The 19,570-nt window shown below is 41.0% G+C and overlaps 1 long non-coding RNA gene across 1 annotated transcript; it reads right to left on the minus strand.

The window, feature by feature from the left end:
- Window positions 1-11,822: 11,822 nt before the first annotated feature.
- On the minus strand, window positions 11,823-17,302 carry LOC115157947 (uncharacterized). The gene is made up of 3 exons (XR_003868589.1): window positions 17,148-17,302; window positions 13,211-13,251; window positions 11,823-12,647 (listed from the first exon to the last, which is right to left on the minus strand). It is a non-coding gene; the product is annotated as an uncharacterized LOC115157947 (long non-coding RNA).
- Between the last annotated feature and the right edge of the window lie 2,268 nt (window positions 17,303-19,570).

Consider the following 19,570-nt stretch of genomic DNA (forward strand, 5'->3'; position numbering starts at 1 on the left):
ATTATACTGAAATTAGATTTAAATTATATTGAACTGAAATGATACTGAAATATTAATCTGATCATCCCTGAAACCCTGAAACCACAAAAACAGATTTGGTGTAGAGGATGCATGTCGTGTGCGTGAACTTTTGAGGTCTAGTTCAGCTCAACTTCTTGCTCCGCTTCCTGTCTTTAAAATCAGTCATATGCCTGCTACTTTTCACATTCACTATCATCAAATCACTAATTCCCCTTTTATTTTTAAGAAATTAAACCAAATCAAGTCTTATGTCCTAAGAGAATGCACAATCCTAGATCTTCCTCCTCCTCCGACAGTATGTTCAAATGAAATATATGTTGTCAGACACATATCTGTCTCTATAGGGTGGCGTACAGTGCAAAACAAGGCCTCCCGACAGGAAGAGTCAAATGTCATCTGCTTTGACGGATAGGTTCCCATTGGTGTCCCACAGGTTACAGAGGTGGGGGGTGCTGGGGTGGAGATGGAGGGGAAGCGGGTATGTACTGGGATACTCTCTCTCCCCCATCGCCCCTGGCCCTGTAGGGCTGCCTAAAGGGAGCCGAACAATAGAGCAAAGCTATAAGGCCCGGCTGGCTGGCTGGCCGGCCGACTGACTGACTGTTTGGCAGGCTTGTGTCTCAGGGTGCATGTGGCATCTCCAGGAAGCCCAATCTCCAGCAGCAGTAAGGGTGTGGGCTTTCACTGGCCACACAGATCCAGTTTCCACATTCTTCCTATCGCCACACCTAAATCCTTAATTGTCTGGCCACAGACAAAGTATTTTGGAGACCACACCGCTGCAGCCAGCGTTCAGCTGCGGACCCGGCATGTTTAAATTGGTCCTGTACCCAGTCTGTAACTTGATGTTTCGTGCAGGACCAGAGTGAGAACGAGATGAGAAATCCTTTTTGGAATTTGCATCTGGCATGTAAGACTGAGCAAATACATTTTTAAATGTTTTGTTATTTCAATCACCACTATTCTGGAAATGAATATGGGCGGACAGAGATGTTTTTTGGAAACATTTCGATTTCAGTTTCATTTTAAATTTGACACTGTGAAATAGAAATAGAGATATGCTTGTTATTTCAAGAGCATTTTGACACACTGAATGGCTTTTTAATTCTACTATTCTCATTCTGAAAGATCGCCCTGAAATATGAAGGCAGTTATAATCATCTGCCATCCTCTCAAAGAGGTGAGTGGCTTAGTGAAATGAGCACACACACAGTATATTTTCTCTAATGGCATCATTATCGCGCCATCTATTTAAACCGAGCCCTACCATTTGAATTTACTGCGCTGGGGAGTCTATAAAAAAATCTGGTGAGAACATAATTTTCCTGGATGTCAGACGTTTCTCCCCCCCTCCCCTCCTCCTCTGTTGTTTCTGATCAATAAAGGTCTATTTTCTCCCACACACAAGGTTCCCCATTCAATACAGCTTCCACTGGGTTTAAAAACATAGAAGCATGATCCATTTATTATTGGCTGTTACTATGATTTATCTGCCCAGATACCTGCCATTGAAAAAAGGTTCTGTTTATTTCCTGTATATGGTCTTATTGACAGCCATTGGTGGATGGCCAATTCATCATCATGGGAGGGGGCTGTGCAGGATTGAATGCATGACGCCACACAGTGTGGAAAGCCACATCTTCATCTGCCTTCCATTGCATGGTCGTGTGAACGGGATGGGAAAATGTTAAATAAATATTTAAATGGAGTAAAGATACTAGTATTGGAGTAAAGATGCTAGTATTGTACTGGTACTGCATGTTATTTTTATAATAATTTAACATCAACTTTGGCCAAGGTGATTTAAATAGTGCTATTGTTATTGTCTGTATTAGCAAAGGAGATGCGGTGAAATATATTGGCTCCCTTGCACTTTACAATGGAGTGCAATGGAGCAGAATGTTCTGTTCTCTCTTTTCAAAACTGGTCCCCTGTAGGCACCTGCAACTTATCACAGGTGAGATAAACTACATATAAACGTGAATCACTTGCCTCCAACCAAATTAATTTGTATTGGTAATAATAATTTAGTCCAGGTATTTTTTACTTTGAAGTTTTGATTTATTTTATTTTATTGGTCCCATGCAGTTGTAAATCAAACAAATACACGTGTGAACACCAAATATTTCAACTTATTTTAGAAGAATTTGTGAATTGTGCAAGGGTGCCAATATATTTGGCCGCATCATTACTTAGGAATCGTACTGTATAGTTAGTAGTAGTGATTGTTGTAGTAGTAGCAATAGTGCTTCTGATATTGAGCTTTGTAATAGCTCAATATGCACATTAGTCTACTTGTCTTATTGAAAACAAAGTACACTCTCCATTATTATGGCCACAGCAGATGGACTTAGCTGAACCGTGAATATTTTATAGCATGAATTATTACGCTGACTCAAAAATAGTAATCGATGAGTGTCTGCATTTGGGGGGTGGGGTGGGGGGGGTGCGTGTAAGTCTGCGTGCACACGTGTGTGTGTATGGTGAATGAGATGAGACTCATTGAAGGCAAACAAATGTGTATTCCCAGGGGGATTTTGGATTTTTGTGTTCGTTTACTTGTCATATCCTGCTTTTTTTAATGATAGGAAATGTGGTAGTGCAGTTGGAACCCTTTTGACTAAACAGAAACTGACCTTTTCTATTGTGCTGTCATGCATAAACCAAGAGAAAATAAGCAAACACCTCCCTAGTTAAGTTGTTGAATTATTCTGCTGATTTCTTTAAGCCTGTCTGCCAAACATTGCTGTTTCATTTCAATGTTTTCAATCCAGGTTTCACAATGAAATCGGATTTTTGTAATGCTCTACATGCCAGTTTATGAATGACACTTTGAAGTGTGTGTGTGTGTGTGCTTGTGAGTTTGTGTGTGTGTGTGTGTGTGTGTGTGTGTGTGTGTGTGTGTGTGTGTGGGTGTGTGTGTGTGTGTGTGTGTGTGTGTGTGTGTGTGTGTGTGTGTGTGTGTGCTTGTGAGTTTGTGTGTGCGTGTACATGTGTGTGAGACACCCTATGCGTGTCCCTCAGAATCCTGCCAAACTCTCCAAATGCCAACCGTAGTCTCGAGGGGAGTTCTTTGTCAGGTTGTTGGCTGCTACAGCCCCACATTTGACCATTTTAACTTGGAGGTCCTTTATTAATGTGGTCTGTTACAAGCCAACTTTTATATAGCTACATTCAGCCATACATCTCCCGATCAGGGCCTGTTATAAAAATGGTTTTGAGTAGCCTCAGCACCACATTCTATAAATACCACACACGATCCCCCCTGTTGGTCCAACTTCACTTCAATAACTTCATACACACACTTTCCACTGTTGTTTTTTTCTCAAATACCAATTGCATGTAAGCAGATTCCTTGGCCACTGTTACTACTCAGGGGAATACACAGTGCGAGAAAAAGATAGGAACATTTTGATTTTGGGGCCGAAAACATCAGACAGGTTTTTTTTTCAAATCTTTGGGAATATTGATGAGGGGAAAAGGATTGGAGACGGAGGTTTCAACGTCTTTCCTAAACTTGCTTACGACAGGATGTTCTCCCTGGTCAGCGGAAAAGATGCGGGAGCCATTTTGTCCGGATGATGAATGGGGAAGGCTGACAGGTCACTTCTCTCACCCCCACTCCTCACCCCACTCTCCGCGCTCCCTCCCCCGAAAGACACAATTTGTTCCCTCCAGCAGGCGAGAGACGGATCTTCTCGGGGTGACAGATTTATTGGTGTCTGCATGAGGTAAAACGCCTCAAACCCCCGATAACGCCTCGAGACCACTGCCGAGAGAGATTGAACCACCATTTATATCCAGTTGGATATCCAGTAAAGAGCTTCACCTATATATTTCATCCACAGGGCCTGTATGTGGGGCAGGAATGGATTCCAACACCAAAACATCTCTCCCCTCGAAAGCTTCAAAACTGGATAACATTTTTGCATGGGGGACATTTTTTTTCCCTTTTTATTTCGGAATAGGTCACATTTTTACAGGAGTTTAAACAGTATTTAGATTACTTTCTCTTTTTACATTGTACTTTAACCAGCATAAGAAACAGATGTCAGAGATTTCCTTCTGTCTGAGGAAGCTGGAAGCCATTTCACCGTGCCGAAGCAAAGTCCGTCTGGAGGTTTTGGTGACGGCCCACATCTGAGTTCACAGGTATCCCCGCCACAAAACCACCTCACACAGGGCCCTCAATTAGGCCATACCCAGGCTTCACCGAGAGAGGAGCAGCCTATGGGTGGTCCACACACACACACACACACACACACACACACACACACACACACACACACACACTCCATCACACAAACCCTGCACACACACACACACACACATAGCTAGCTGCCTTGCTCTGAAAATATACAGTACAAACCCCTCGCCACCCTCTCAGGCCAAGTCTGTCAGAACGACGAAGGGTTCCTTCAAGCCCAATTTAACTCTAGATCCCCCAAACCCCACATGCACCCACCTACATTCCCCATGTCAGCATAAAGAACAACTACATTGTGCACAGCAAATTGACCAGTGTTGATTTTCAGTGTAACATTTCTATTTTTGATTCAGGAGTTAAATTCACTCTGTACGAGTGAAATTAACCCATTACAGTCTAAGCCGGGGGGGGGGGGGGGGTTCTACTAAGCTATTTGGAATTGTTTTAAGAAAGTCAAACCAAGGATAATTTTGCTATTTGATTTAGAGTTTTAAGACCCCTTGAAGTATCAAAAATAAATAGCTACTATTAGACCATACAAACGCATTGAATAACATATTCACTACATGGAATAACAGATAAATAAAGATAAAGTGCCTGTACTATATCGGAGAGATGTTGTTTTTTTTTTTACATGTATTTAACCCCTTATTGTTGGCACTAAACAGTCTCCATAAATACTTCCATTCAGTTTTTGTACGTGTTCGTGAGAGACTCGCCTTTCCACAGAGGGGTCATATTAGTGTGTAGCCCAAACTGTTTAGACAATTTTGTGAGAAGACAGATTTTCGGGATGTCTCAAACACCGCTCTAGCTCTGTCACCTTTCACCGCAGATGCAGAAGTATGCCATCGGCGGATGCGGTGGATTGAGACACATCCAATGCAAAAAAATGATATCTCTAGCTTCAACTGACAGATGTTTCTAGGGATTTTTTTTTATTCGATTTCCCCGGGGGTGCAGACATAGACTTTCCCAGCATGCTCTACTGCAGGTTGAATTTATAGGATTGTTTTTAAATATCTGTTTTTGCATGTACATTGATTGATGGATTAATCTTATGCTACACAAAGATAAATAACATAAATGTCTCTAAAGTAATCCAATCAGTTAGTTAGATTATTGCAACCGTTACTGAAATGGTTGTTCCGGTTTAGGTAGTGTTTTTAATGAAGACTCCAAATCGCTATCATTCTGAATATAGGTGAATAAAAATGCCAACTGTTGGATATCCTCACTCTGGCTGGATTCCAATAGGGGACTGATTGAAATTTACTGGGTGGAGGGGTGGTCCAAAATAGGGATGGGTAGTCAAATTTGCTATGACACGTCTATATTAAGCTATAATTACTGCAGGCCTATGATAAGAAGGCAGTCCAACTGACTCCAACAGTTGAACTTGAGGTAAGGAAGACTCTTTCAGGCCTACCAGAGTTACTCCTATAATCTAACAATATAATGCTTATCTTTATACAAAATATAAAGATGAATTACCCTCCTTACCCTTCTTCTGTACGTCTATATTTATACAGGGTTCCCAAGTGGCGCAGCGGTCTAAGGCACTGCATCTCAGAACAAGAGGCGTCACTACAGTCCCTGGTTTGAATCCAGGCTGAATCACATCTGGCCGTGAATGGGAGTCCCATAAAGCGGCGCACAATTGGCCCAGCATCGTCCGGTTTTGGCCGGAGTAGGCCGTCATTGTAAATAAGAATTAGTTTTTAACTGACTGACCTGATTTATTTATTTATTTAAGGGCACGTTAATGTGGCTTATTTGCTCAACATCCCTTGTTTATTGATGGCGCTGGCTGCTCCAGGTTGGATCTGAATGCATATGGATGTCCGTAAAATTTCACAAATGTCCAGTAAATTAAAATCTTCCCTGTCATGTTGTCCGGTGTTCAATTTTCCTAAAGGAATCTGAAATGGCATATTGTTTTTATGAAGATTTTAGAACATTCACATGTAAATCTGTCACCAATTGGATGGAAATCTAGCTAAAGACACCCTAAAGACTATGCAAGTGCGCTAGTCCACTTGATTATGCCTGCACATCATTGTTCACCAGGAGCCCCAAACATCTAAAGAATAAGCTACCAGCCAAACAAGCTTGTAAGAATTTCACTCAATCTCCCCCCTCATACTGATCTGGAGGTTGAACATCTTTTTGTCTCTATCTCTGAAATTTGTATCTACAGTATGTAATTGTATATGTCATTTAGATTTTTTTTTAAATGGAATGGAACCACAATGGAAATAAGTCCCCGACTTTATTGTGCAATCCCGGTCACTTAAAAACAAATATTTATGTATATATGTATTTTTTTTTACTGACAAATAAAATAAATCAATCAATCCAAACTGCCAATCGATGAATGGAAAGAGACATCTGATTAAAAAAATTAAAAAGTTTATTGAAATTCAGAGATGGTGGTGAGGGTAGGTAGCAACACATCTGCCACGCTGATCCTCAACAATGGAGCTCCCCAGGGGTGTGTGCTCAGTCCCCTCCTGTACTCCCTGTTCACCCATGACTGCATGGCCAGGCACAACTCCAACACCATCATTAAGTTTGCAGGTGACACAACAGTGGTAGGCCTGATCACCGACAACGATGAGACAGCCTATAGGGAGGAGGTCAGAGACCTGGCCGGGTGGTGCCAGAATAACAACCTATCCCTCACCATAACCAAGACTAAGGAGATGATTGTGGACTACAGGAAAAGGAGGACCAAGCACGCCCCCATTCTCATTGACAGGGCTGTAGTGGAGCAGGTTGAGAGCTTCAAGTTCCTTGGTATCCACATCAACAACAAACTAGAATGGTCCAAACACACCAAGACAGTCGTGAAGAGGGCACGACAAAGCCTATTCCCCTTCAGGAAACTAAAAAGATTTGGCATGGGTCCTGAGATCCTCAAAAGGTTCTACAGCTGCAACATCGAGAGGATCTTGACTGGTTGCATCACTGCCTGGTACGGCAATTGCTCGGCCTCTGACCACAAGGCACTACAGAGGTTAGCGCGTACAGCCCAGTACATCACTGGAGCTAAGCTGCCTGACATCCAGGATCTCGACAACAGGCGGTGTCAGAGGAAGGCCCTAAAAATTGTCAAAGACCCCAGCCACCCCAGTCATAGACTGTTCTCTCTATTACCGCATGGCAAGCGGTACCGGAGTGCCAAATTTAGGATAAAAAGGTTTCTCAAAAGTTTTTACCCTCAAGCCATAAGACTCCTGAAAAGGTAATCAAATGGCTACCCGGACTATTTGCATCGTGTGCCCCCCAACCCCTCTTTTACGCTGCTGCTACTCTCTGTTTATCATATATGCATAGTCACTTTAACAAAACATTCATGTACATACTACTTCAATTGGGCCGACCAATTAGTGCTCCCGCACATTGGCTAACCGGGCTATCTGCATTGTGTCCCGCCACCCGCCACCCACCACCCACCAACCCCTCTTTTACGCTACTGCTACTCTCTGTTCATCATATATGCATATTCACTTTAACCATACCTACATGTACATACTACCTCAATAAGCCTAACTAACCAGTGTCTGTATGTAGCCTCGCTACTTTTGTAGCCTCGCTACTGTATATAGCCTGTCTTTTTACTGTTGTTTTATTTCTTTACTTACCTATTGCTCACCTAATACCTTTTTTGCACTATTGGTTTGAGCCTATAAGTAAGCATTTCACTGTAAGGTCTACACCTGTTGTATTCGACGCACGTGACAAATACACTTTGATTTGATTTGAGATTGTCAAACCAAGCCTTTGATACTGGGCAAGCCTACAACTTAGGGAGGGATGTATTTTCTGTTTGTCAAAATTGAAATAGTCTATTAATTGGGATGTTGAAAATGCAAACCATGATATTGAAGTGTCTGAAGTCGGTATGCTTTGCTTATTGGTTGTGTGGTGCATTGGCACAGAAACCTGTTGGTGGAAAATGTATTGCATATATTTTATATAATTATAAATATGCCATCAAAATGTTGAAAATCTGATTTCCCCCTAGCTGATTATTGTCTACAGCCGGCTCTGTGTAATCGTAGTGTAATAAATCGTAGTGTAATAAAACAGGTGGTCAGCAAACCCTCAACCTTCTGGTCCGTAGCCCTGTGTGGCATCAACTGTGCCACAAAAGCATGCTGAAGTGGCAAAGTCGATATCACGTTTATAAATACAGGGTCGCTACAGTTATTGTTATTTGTGGTCGTAAACATTATTTTTAGTTAATTCTATGAGGAGGGAGGGTGTTCAATTTATTTGACAGTACAATAGGAGGGTCATGTGAAAATATTTTTCACATTGGGGAGGGGGGTGCATTTTTTTTATGACACTTTGAATTGGACCAGCCCCTCCCACTCAGTAAATTTAGATCTGTCCCAAGGAATTACACATCACTTGCAAGCCAGCATAACGTGACTTGTAGGCCTGATTTGGCCTGTAAACCAGGGGTTTCCTAACACCACTGCGTTAGGGTAAAACTAGGCCAATAAGTAAGGCCTTATGATATAGTGTTATAGAGTTTAATTTCAATGATAACATTCGCCTAGGAACTCGCAGAGGTGGAAGCAACAGGCCTTTAAAAGGAAATAATTTAACAGCCATATCTCTGTCACTAACAAATACAGTCATGGGTGTTAACTCTACAATTTACTCAAAAAGAAAACGTACACTGGGAAATATGCAAATTAGACTTTACACCATACAGTGTTAAAACAACACCCCAAAATGATTTACTGTAACACTACAGCTGTTAATTTCTTACACTGAAGAAAGTGTAACAGCGTCAGCACTAAGCAAAGTGAGTCCAGTTTACTCTAAATCAAGTGTTATGTTTGACACTTTAGGTGTTGCTTATTACTCTACAGTAGAGCTATGCAAACACCACAAACAAGTTACTTTGAACACTTTAAGAGTAAAATGGGCAACACTGCAACAGAGTAAAATCTTTAACACTTCAAAATAGTTATTTTAACACCAGTTCAGTGGGACTCATGTAAAGTGTACAACATTTTCAGTTCACAATTTCAGAGTTAAATCTACACCTTTGATTTTGCTGTGTTTTTTTTAATTCAAGTTGAAATAGACGATTTCGTTTTGCTGTCGCTTAATCAAAGAAGAATCTTCTATATTGGGATAACTTCCAAAACTTTTTCTAAAGGTTAGGTTCGGTGCCATGAAGAGAAGGAAGGAATAGACTTGAGTGAGCCTTTGCACAATGCAGATTGATCTAGGCCAAAACAAACAGGAGCCATTCAACCTTCATGACATTTTAATGGCATGGTGTCTAAGGCATCACGTTTAAGAATGGCCCTTTAATGCCAATGGTAGAAGGAGCTGTCTGTTCTTGTCTGCAATGCTTTATTCAGAAGCATGATGCACAGAGTGAAGGAGATTGGCATTGGATATCTCTCACAAAGAAGAAGTGTGTGTGTGTGTGTGTGCGCGTGTGTGCGTGCGTGCGTGTGTATGTGTGTGCGCGTGTGTGCATGCTTGCGTGGAAGTGTATATGCATGTATGTGCGTGTGTTGCATGTGTGTGTGTATGCTTTACTGTAAGTGCTCAAACACTCACATGGGAGTGAGAATTCTCCCTGGTCACTAGGATTTCACCTTTCGTGACCTGTTGGTCTAATGGGTTAATGATCGGCTTGTGAGTTAGAGTGCCATTATACGTTATGCAAACTGTATTTAGCACATGGCCATAATACACACACACCGTTCAAGGGAGAGGAGTCATATCTTGCTCTGCAATAACATAATATCATTGTATATCTATGGGGTTGCACAAATGATGTGATTGAAAACAAATTTGGCGGTTCAAATTGATAAGTGCTCTATGAAGCTATAACGTCATGTTTAAGATCAAGATCAGTTTATTTGTCACATACAAATAATCCCAAGGAAAAAAAAGAAGAAACAAGAGATTAAGAAATATCAGAACTAGCAATGTCAGAACTAACAATGTCAGAATGAGCAATGTCAGAACGAGAAATGTCAGAGTCCGGAATATAAATATGTAGTGTGTAAATACATTATGTACAACATATAAGTAGGAAAAAGGTCTGTACAGTAGTAGCTATACACTGATTGTACAAAACAATAAGAACACCTACTCTTTCCATGACATAGACTGACCAGGTGAATCCAGGCGGAAGCTATGATCCCTTACTGATGTCAATTGTTAAATCCACTTCAATCAGCTTTGCCTTGAGACATTTGAGACATGGATTGTGTATGTGCGCCATTCAGATGGTGAATGGGCAAGACAAAAGATGTAAGTGCCTTTGAACGGGGTATGGTAGTAGGTGCCAGGCACACCGGATTGTGTCAAAAACTGCAACGCTGCTGGGTTTTTCACACTCAACAGTTTCCTGTGTGTATCACGGGGGGGGGGGGGGGGGGACAAGGGCCATGTCCATTCATTGTTTATCATCACAAACAGGTAAGATAGCATCAACCTTACACAGTAAACAGGTTACCGTGATTTTGACAGTACCTTATTGGCAGCTCGGTGGCAAGTGAAATTCTGTATTTGAAATTACAGCACAACTACTGTAATATAAATAAGGTATCAAATCAAGTACTGTGTAATGACAGTACAATACTGTAAAATTGACTGTATTATACTGTAAAAAAGTAAATGCTACCGCAATTGAAATTAATTAATTAATTAATTAATTAATGGCTGAATGAATGAAATTTGTTGAGGGTGTGTATTTTCACACTATTTTACTGTGATTACAAGGGATTTACAAACATTACAGCACATTCAAATTGATGTTACGTTTGATACTGGAGCTCCGAGGCATGCGTTGAAATCGCTAAGCAGTGTTCCTGTATCACTTTATCAGAAGCACATGATCAATGGTCAATCTGGTGTTTTGTCAAAAAAACACCTGATTGGTTTGGTATAAGAGAAAAAGGCTATGCTGCGCATGCGGTATAGAGTGTGGGATGTCATCTAGAATAATTTGGCTGCTCCGTGTTGATTAAAGCCTCCAGGGTGGAACCTATTTGAGACACAATTGGCTGGAAAACCTCAATGCTACAGGAAGCATTGTTTCCCCATTACTACATATTAATGAATGGTGTTTTATATCACTCGCACTTCTAAAGGCAGCAACTACAGATCAAAACAGACCAAAAGTACATGGCAAAATGCTCAACCATTTAAAGTCTAAGACTTAATGACACGCCAAATTGTCCCCTATACATTTTAAATTGATGAGGCACTATAAACGCATAGAAGTTAAATTGGTACAGCATTCTCACTCATGGGTGCAACAAATATAGCCTTTTACAAGGCACGCCTCAAAATAAATGTTATGAGCCAGAAACAACAATACCATGCATCCACTAGTGGTCAAAATATGTTTTGGTGCTCCAAAGATACAGTAGTGTATTCTGTGGGGTGGAATTACAGTACCATTCGAAATACAGAATACATTCGAAATACAGAAATGAATTCCCCACCCAAAACATTTACGCACAACGCACAATGCACCATAATTTACAGTATGCTGCAGTAAAACATTTCAAAGTATTTTACTGTTGATAATGCCTTATTTCCATATTTTCCTCCTTACCTGAAACACATTAAAATGGGGGGACCAGCCATAAATGCCATTCCCTTGTATTGACCTGTCCAAACACAACTACACTGTTAATGGTTAGGTCCAGTATTTGCCCTCCATTAGTACTTGGTTAACTGGCGCAAAGCTAAGTCTCGATGACAGAAGGAAGTAAGAAAGTACACACAGCCAGAGATGAGTATATGGGGCAGCTTACAGCCATGGGGTGTGTGTGTGTGTGTCTGCCGCTGTCTCTCTTGGAGAAGTGTGCAAACAACAGTATTTAGCGGAAAGAACTAGTCAAACCTCGCTGAGTTTGTGTGCACACTGTCTGATAGATATCCGCCCTGGGAGTTTATCCGAAGAAAACAACGGTTCTTTAAGTCCCTCTTTAGTCTGAGAGCTATTTTAGTCTCTTCGAGCCATAAACCGCATCTTTCGACCTCCTCACCTCACCTGTCTACGTTGATAGATTGAATCACTGCGATGAACCTTTCTTATGGCCCGCAGTCGACGCTGCTGTTAATGTAGGACCCTAATTGAAAGGTACCACATTGATTCGGAGGTGTTTGCACATCAAATGAGGGTGGGGGGGAGGGCATTTTATCTCATCAATGGTTAATAAGGACGATATCTTAATGCTTGTGCTCTGAAGATTGGTGGTTAAGAGGCTTTGAGAGTCTCTAAGCAGCCTCTTAACTGTTCTGTGTCATTAGCGTGGTGTTAGATGATACCTTTGCGAGGGCCGGTGGCGAAATGAAAAAGGTCCGCAGTGCGCTCCATTGGGTCCAGGAGTAGAGAGTAGATAGCAGTGAATGTGGTGACCTGGGTCACAGAGAGGGGACGGGATCACTCTGTTACAACTGACCGCTCACCAACACACACACGCACGCACACACTCTGTCCTGGGATGTGTGTGTGTGTGTGTGTGTGTGTGTGTGTGTGTGTGTGTGTGTGTGTGTGTGTGTGTGTGTGTGTTTAACAACCAGATGTCCTCACAAGAATAGTAAACGAACTGGGGATATTTTTGTTAGGCCCCACAAAGTCAAATGCTATTTCTAGGGGGTTTAGGGTTAAGGTTAGAATTAGTGTTAGGGTTAGAATTTCGTTAAGGGTTAGGGTTAGCAGCTAGGTTTAGGATTAGGTTTAAGGTTAGGTTTTTGGGTTAATGTTAGGGTTAATGTTAGGGTAAGATTACAGGTTAGAGTTAGGTGTTAGGGAAAATAGGATTTTAAATGGGACTGAATTGTGTGTCCAAATAAGGTTAGCTGTACAAAACTGTGTGTGTGTGTGTGTGTGTGTGTGTGTGTGTGTGTGTGTGTGTGTGTGTGTGTGTGTGTGTGTGTGTGTGTGTGTGTGTGTGTGTGTGTGTGTGTTTCACAAATTACCTTTCACCCACCTGGTACACAAAACAATCACCTGAGGTCAACTGGATAAAAGAAAGAATACAAAGTTATATACAGTACCTCTGGAAAGTATTCAGACCCTTTGACTTTTTCCACATTTTGTTACGTTACAGCCTTATTCTAAAATTGATCAAATATTTTTTCCCCCTCATAAATCGACACACAATACCCCATAATGACAAAGCAAAAATAGATTATTAAATGTGTTTTTCTAATTTAAAAAATATATATATTAAAAACTTAAATATCATATTTACATAAGTATTCAGACCGTTTAATCAGTACTTTGTTGATACACCTTTGGCAACAATTACAACCTCGAGTCTTCTTGGGTATGACTCTACAAGCTTGGCACACCTGTATTTGGGGAGTTTCTCCCATTCTTCTCTGCAGATCCTCTCAAGCTCTGTCAGGTTGGACGGGGAGTGTTGCTGCACAGCTATTTTCAGGTCTCTCCAGAGATGTTCGATCGGGTTCAAGTATAGGCTCTGGCTGGGACACTCAAGGACATTCAGAGACTTGTCCCGAAGCCACTCCTGTGTTGTCTTGGCTGTGTGCTTAGGGTCGTTGACCTGTTGGTAGGTGAACCTTCACCTCAGTCTGAGATCCTGAGCGCTTTGGAGCATGTTTTGATCAAGGATCTTTCTGTACTTTGTTCCGTTCATCTTTCCCTCGATCCTGACTTGTCTCCCAGTCCCTGACGCTGGAAAAATAAAACACAGCATGATGCTGCCAACACCATGATTCACCGTAGGTATGGTGCCAGGTTTCCTCCAGACGTGATGCTTGGCATTCAGGCCAAAAAGTTCAATCTTGGTTTCATCAGACCAGAGAATATTGTTTCTCATGGTCTGAGAGTCTTTAGGTGCCTTTTGGCAAACTCCAAGCGGGCTGACATGTGCCTTTTACTGAGGAGTGGCTTCCGTCTGGCCACTCTACCATAAAAGCCTGATTGGTGGAGTGCTGCAGAGATGGTTGTCCTTCTGGAAGGTTTTCCCATCTCCACAGAGGAACTCTAGAGCACTGTCAGAGTGACCATCGGTTTCTTGTTCACCTCCCCCAAGGCCCTTCTCCCGATTGCCTAGTTTTGCCGGGCGGCCAGCTCTAGGATGAGTCTTGGGGTTCAAAACTTCTTCCATTTAAGAATGATGGAGGTGACTGTGTTTTTGGGGACATTCAGTGCTGCAGAAATGTTTTGGTAACCTTCCCCGGATCTGTGCCTCGACACAATCCTGTCAAGGAGCTCTACGGACAAATCCTTCGACCTTATCGTCTGGTTTTTGCTCTGACATGCACAGACAACAGATGTTATATAGACAGATGTGCGCCTTTCCAAATCATGTCCAATCAATTGAATCTACCACAGGTGGACTCCAATCAAGTTGTAGAAACGTCTCAAGGACGATCAATGGAAACAAGATGCACCTGAGCTCAATTTTGAGTCTCATAGCAAAGGGTCTGAATACTTATGTAAATGTGATATTTCAGTAAAAAAATTAATTAGCAAACATTTCTAAAAACCTGTTTTCGCTGAGGATTTTGATTAAATCCATTTTAGAAGAAGGCTGTAACTGAACAAAATGTGGAAAAGTCAAAGGGTCTGAATACTTTCCGAAGGCACTGTAGCTGTAGAAAATCCTATTTTTATATTAATACTTTGGAGTTCCTTAAAATAATTATTACATTCATAGAATAATATATCACCAAAATCACTGTTTCTGTAATCTGTCTGTAATTTAATATAATGCGTTATAACAACACCATATTTCCCTTTGATCCTCCAATCAAACATCTAATCTAAATATCCACGGCAACATAAAGATCACCGTCTAAACATATTTCTTGAAATCCTCCCTCACACACACTAATAGAGGTTCCCAAACTAGGGGTCACAACCCCATTTGGGGTCGCCTGATATGAAAATGGAGTAGCGGGAGAATTGACAAAAAAGGGCCTCCCGATTGGCACAGCGGTTTAAGGCACTGCATCGCAGTTCTAGCTACGTCACTACAGCTCCTGGTTCAATTCCAGGCGTACACAATTGGCCCAGCGTCGTCCGGGTTAGGGGAGGGTTTGGCCAGCCGGGTTGTCCTTGTCCCAAGCACAGATAAAGTATTTGACATGATTTCGAATATGTATTACAATCCAGGTCTGGCTGTGTTCTTGTTTTCACTGAGGAGCGAAACATACAGTAACCTTGTTATGGTTCGAGCCCTAGCCGCCCTAGTTGCACACCTGACAGCAGCTAGCAAGTTGCTGCTATTGTTCCTTCAACCTCTTGAAAAAAAGAATCATATACGGAAGCAATGAACAATGACCGTTGCTTGACCTGCTAATGGTTCTAACAGTGTTTTTAGTTTTTTTTCTCACTGCGTTCTAGTTTGCATGCCGTGGAGGAGTCGGCATCTCTATGGGTCGGAGGAAAACATATGGAATTTAATTAGAATAGGACACAATATAATATATACAGAAATGTGATTAGGGCATTTTGCCGGTAGGAGATGAATGTCTACTGTACATCCTGGGAATGGGGGAACTACTGTAGAAGTGCAGGGGAGAGGGAATGTAGACTACACCGGTGATAAAAGTGTGTACTGTAACTTGCGTCCCAAATGGCACCCTATTCCATATGTATTGCACTACTTTTGAAAAGTAGTACACTAAATAGAGAATAGGATGTCATTTGGGATGCCACCTAGGTGTCTGAGAGGGGATGCGTGTTGAGAAGCGAGCTACGCGGCATGAGCAGGGTTGGGTAGGTTACTTTCTAAATGTAATCCGTTACAGTTACTAGTTACCTGTCCAAAATTGTAATCAGTAACATTTAGATAACCCAAACTCAGTAACATAATCAAATTACTTTCAGTTACTTTCGATTCCTTTCCCCTTAAGAGGCATTAGAATAAGACAAAAATGAATATTACCAATTGAACGACATCTATTGCAGGATAAATCAATGTAAGAGTTCATATAGCTGGTCATAAATGGATGTTGCATTTAACTTTAAGGGTTAGTTATGTAGGCTTCTTCTAACCCATTGCTTTCCACTATGATTAGGCTATATCTTTATTATATATTAAAAACCAAGTTTATCATCTGATAGACTTCGGTTTTTAATACATTACAATTCATTTAATACCCCTTGATCTTCATGAATCGGACATGGAAATATGGAAATATAGATTTGCCATATTGTTTTACCTGAGCATAACCCAAAAACAAAAGATTTATTAGCATCCTCTGTTGTTTAGGATATTGTTGTCATGGAGGACTGAATGGACTCATTGCTTCAATTTTAAAAAATAAATGCTGCTCTCATGGAATGGCATGCTTTGAGCACTACTGAAAAGTGCTATTTGCATGTGAAAAATTAATGCCATATGCTGCATTTACAATAGGCCTATTGTTTACATTATAGTTCTTGTTTGACACAGATATCTCGATAATTTGCAGGTGTTTAGACTGTCCATCAAAAGTGTGCGAGTTTGAACATATGTCCGTTAGCCCTATGGAAATAAACATTTTGAATCAGCACGAATTAGACTGAGAATAAAATCCCCACTCGTGGTTTTCTTAAATTAAACTTGTCTTTGACAGTATAGAGCACAATACCGCGGAGGAGTTTAGAAGGGACGAACTCCCTAAAACGTTTACAGGCTGGGATCTGCACTACGTACTATGTTGCAAGAGAACATTTTTGCCCACTGGTTGCAAAAACAAAGATTGATAGGCAGCTTAAACTTCTTCAATTCAACCATTATTGGGTTCAAATACACATATACATTTGTGAACAGCCATCCACAACCACCATACGTAAAATCGCAAATAGCTCATGAGAGAGCAGCAGTGCGCTATGTAGATATAACTAATAAGTGATATCCGTATCGCCCATAGGCTACACCACTGCTGTCGTCCTTACCTCCAAGCGTTTATTCAAATTGGATCGTCTTCGCATGCCGACGTTAATCGCACTATTGGAAGGCTTACTTTGAATTGTAGCCTACAAAAACCTATTCCTGCTCTTTTCTTGCGATCCACCGAACGGATGTCATCATAGTGGACTCGCTCAGGCGGAACAAATTTAAACGTGCAACTTTTTTCAGTGCTGATTTGAATGTCATTGTGAGAACAGAAAGTTGTCCGCAAAACATCCTTTCTGAATTTAAAAGACATCATATAAGTTATCATCACGTTTTCAAAAGTATCTGTAATCTGATTACAATATTTTAGCTGGTAATGGTCCTGGATTACAGTTTATCCATGGAGGTTATTACAAACTTCACTCTGTTGATCAACGTACGTGAATGGACACTTTCTGCTAACATGGTATCCTCGCTGGTCCCATTCCCATTCACAAGGGGGTGATAGCGGTGTTTGTTTTTGGGGGTCTTTTCATTTTGTGAAAGCAAGGAAGAGTAACCTTCCCTTGCTTGTCGTAGCTAGCTGGCAGCCTGGCTAAATACGTAGTTGGCTAGCTAGCTTTTTTGTAAAATAATCAGATTTACTGCTTATGTATTCATTCCCATATCAGCTAAAAATAGTTTAGCTGATCATGTTTTGGTCACAGAGAACTAAGCACATGGCTAGCTAGTTGGCTAAAGCAGGTTCTACCATTTCATAATAGCCTGTAATCACTAGTTATTACTTTTAAACAAAATACCTTTTTTGGTGGATTATTGTTGTTTGGTTTACTTTATGAACAGTCACTGAGATTTTATTTGGTTATCAATGCAAAATAGGCTACTTTGATGAATAGCCTATATAGCCTATAGATCAGATCAAGGAACCAAACAGCTACACTGCCCCACGGCTACGGAATAAATTATATGGCGTGTCTCAAAGTTCAATGCCAGAGCGTATTACAATGAGCCACCCCTTTTGTGACAAAAAATGACATTGCAACACTCCGAACCTTGCATCTGCGTTGAGCTTGTAGTAAGCTTTACTCCCGAATACTGTGCATGAGTCATGACTGTTGTGACCGTGGCACACAACCCTGTGCTTTCCCAGGGTCAAGTGTTTACTCTTTTAGTCTTTTCCCCCCTCTCTCTATCTCTCTATTTCTCTCTGTCATTTCCACTGTCTCCTTCTTTCTCTTCATTCATATCTTTCTCTCTCTCTCTCTCTGCCTCTCTCTTACTTTCCCCCTCTGCCTTATTTCTCACTTTTACTTTGTTATCATCCCTCCTCATCATTCCCAAGTACAATAAAAATGTGTACTGTTGGGGGTACTTGAGGACCAGAGTTGGGAAACACTGGCCGACATGATGACATTATTATGGACAAAAGAGCAAGATAATTCTTTGTCAAAAGGCAACCAAGCGTCGATGATCATGTCAACAGAATAAGACCCTCGATATTTATTGGAAAGGAGGATCAAGCTCATCACCTTGCACTTTCCCCACCCTGTGAAGTTTATCATAATTGATTTAATCTGTAGCGTAACAAACAGCGTTCTTATCCAATGAGTCATAGTGGGAGGATCACACAACATGTTATCGTGTGACTGCAAGATTACTTTGTTTTGATGGTTATTGTATCAATATTTGTCCATAAAAGCGTTTCCACCGACATTTCTCGCATAATTAACTTTACTGACACAAAAAGATCCCACATTGTCTGTCATATTTTGTTTGGTCAATATTTGGAAAGTTTACAGAAAAAAATTCTGTTTCCATTATCTGACATGTACTCGCATAAAAACGTTGGCTGGGAACCTGGTTAGCAACATACAATGGTTAAAAAAAGTGCCTGAATGCCTGAAAGTGCATCATTCTCTGTTACAGGTCAATAAAGGACTCCCTCTAATGGAACTTTTTTTTCAGAAACCATTTTTAAAATAGATGGCCAGCTGAAGCAAAATGGTTATTAAAAGCACCACAAATGTCATTTGTGTCTGTTATGGGACCAGAGGCTGTCATAACCTGCCGGGGCAATTAGGGGGTTATTTGATCACTTTCAAGAATTTTGCTGGATATCCACCACTCTCAGATACACAATTCAAGAAGTATGTTTACTTTGTTTTTCTAACCAGAGTGAGACATATATTTCTCAAATGTCTGAAGGACTGCTAGTCAAAGATAGAATCAGTCAATCTAGTGTCACGTCCTGACCAGTATAAGGGGTTATTTGTTATTGTAGTTTGGTCAGGACGTGGCCGGGGTGTGTTTGTTTAGAGTGTTTCGGGGGTTTGTTGGGCTATGTTCTTATTTAAGAGGGGTGTTTGTTTAGAGTGTTTCGGGGTTTGTTGGGTTATATTCTTGTTAGTCAATTTCTATGTTAGTTCTAGTATGTCTATTTCTATGTGGTGTTTGTTGGGTTGACCTTCAATTGGAAGCAGCT

This window comes from Salmo trutta, chromosome 22 (genome assembly GCF_901001165.1).
Source record: "Salmo trutta chromosome 22, fSalTru1.1, whole genome shotgun sequence".
Taxonomy (NCBI): domain Eukaryota; kingdom Metazoa; phylum Chordata; class Actinopteri; order Salmoniformes; family Salmonidae; genus Salmo; species Salmo trutta.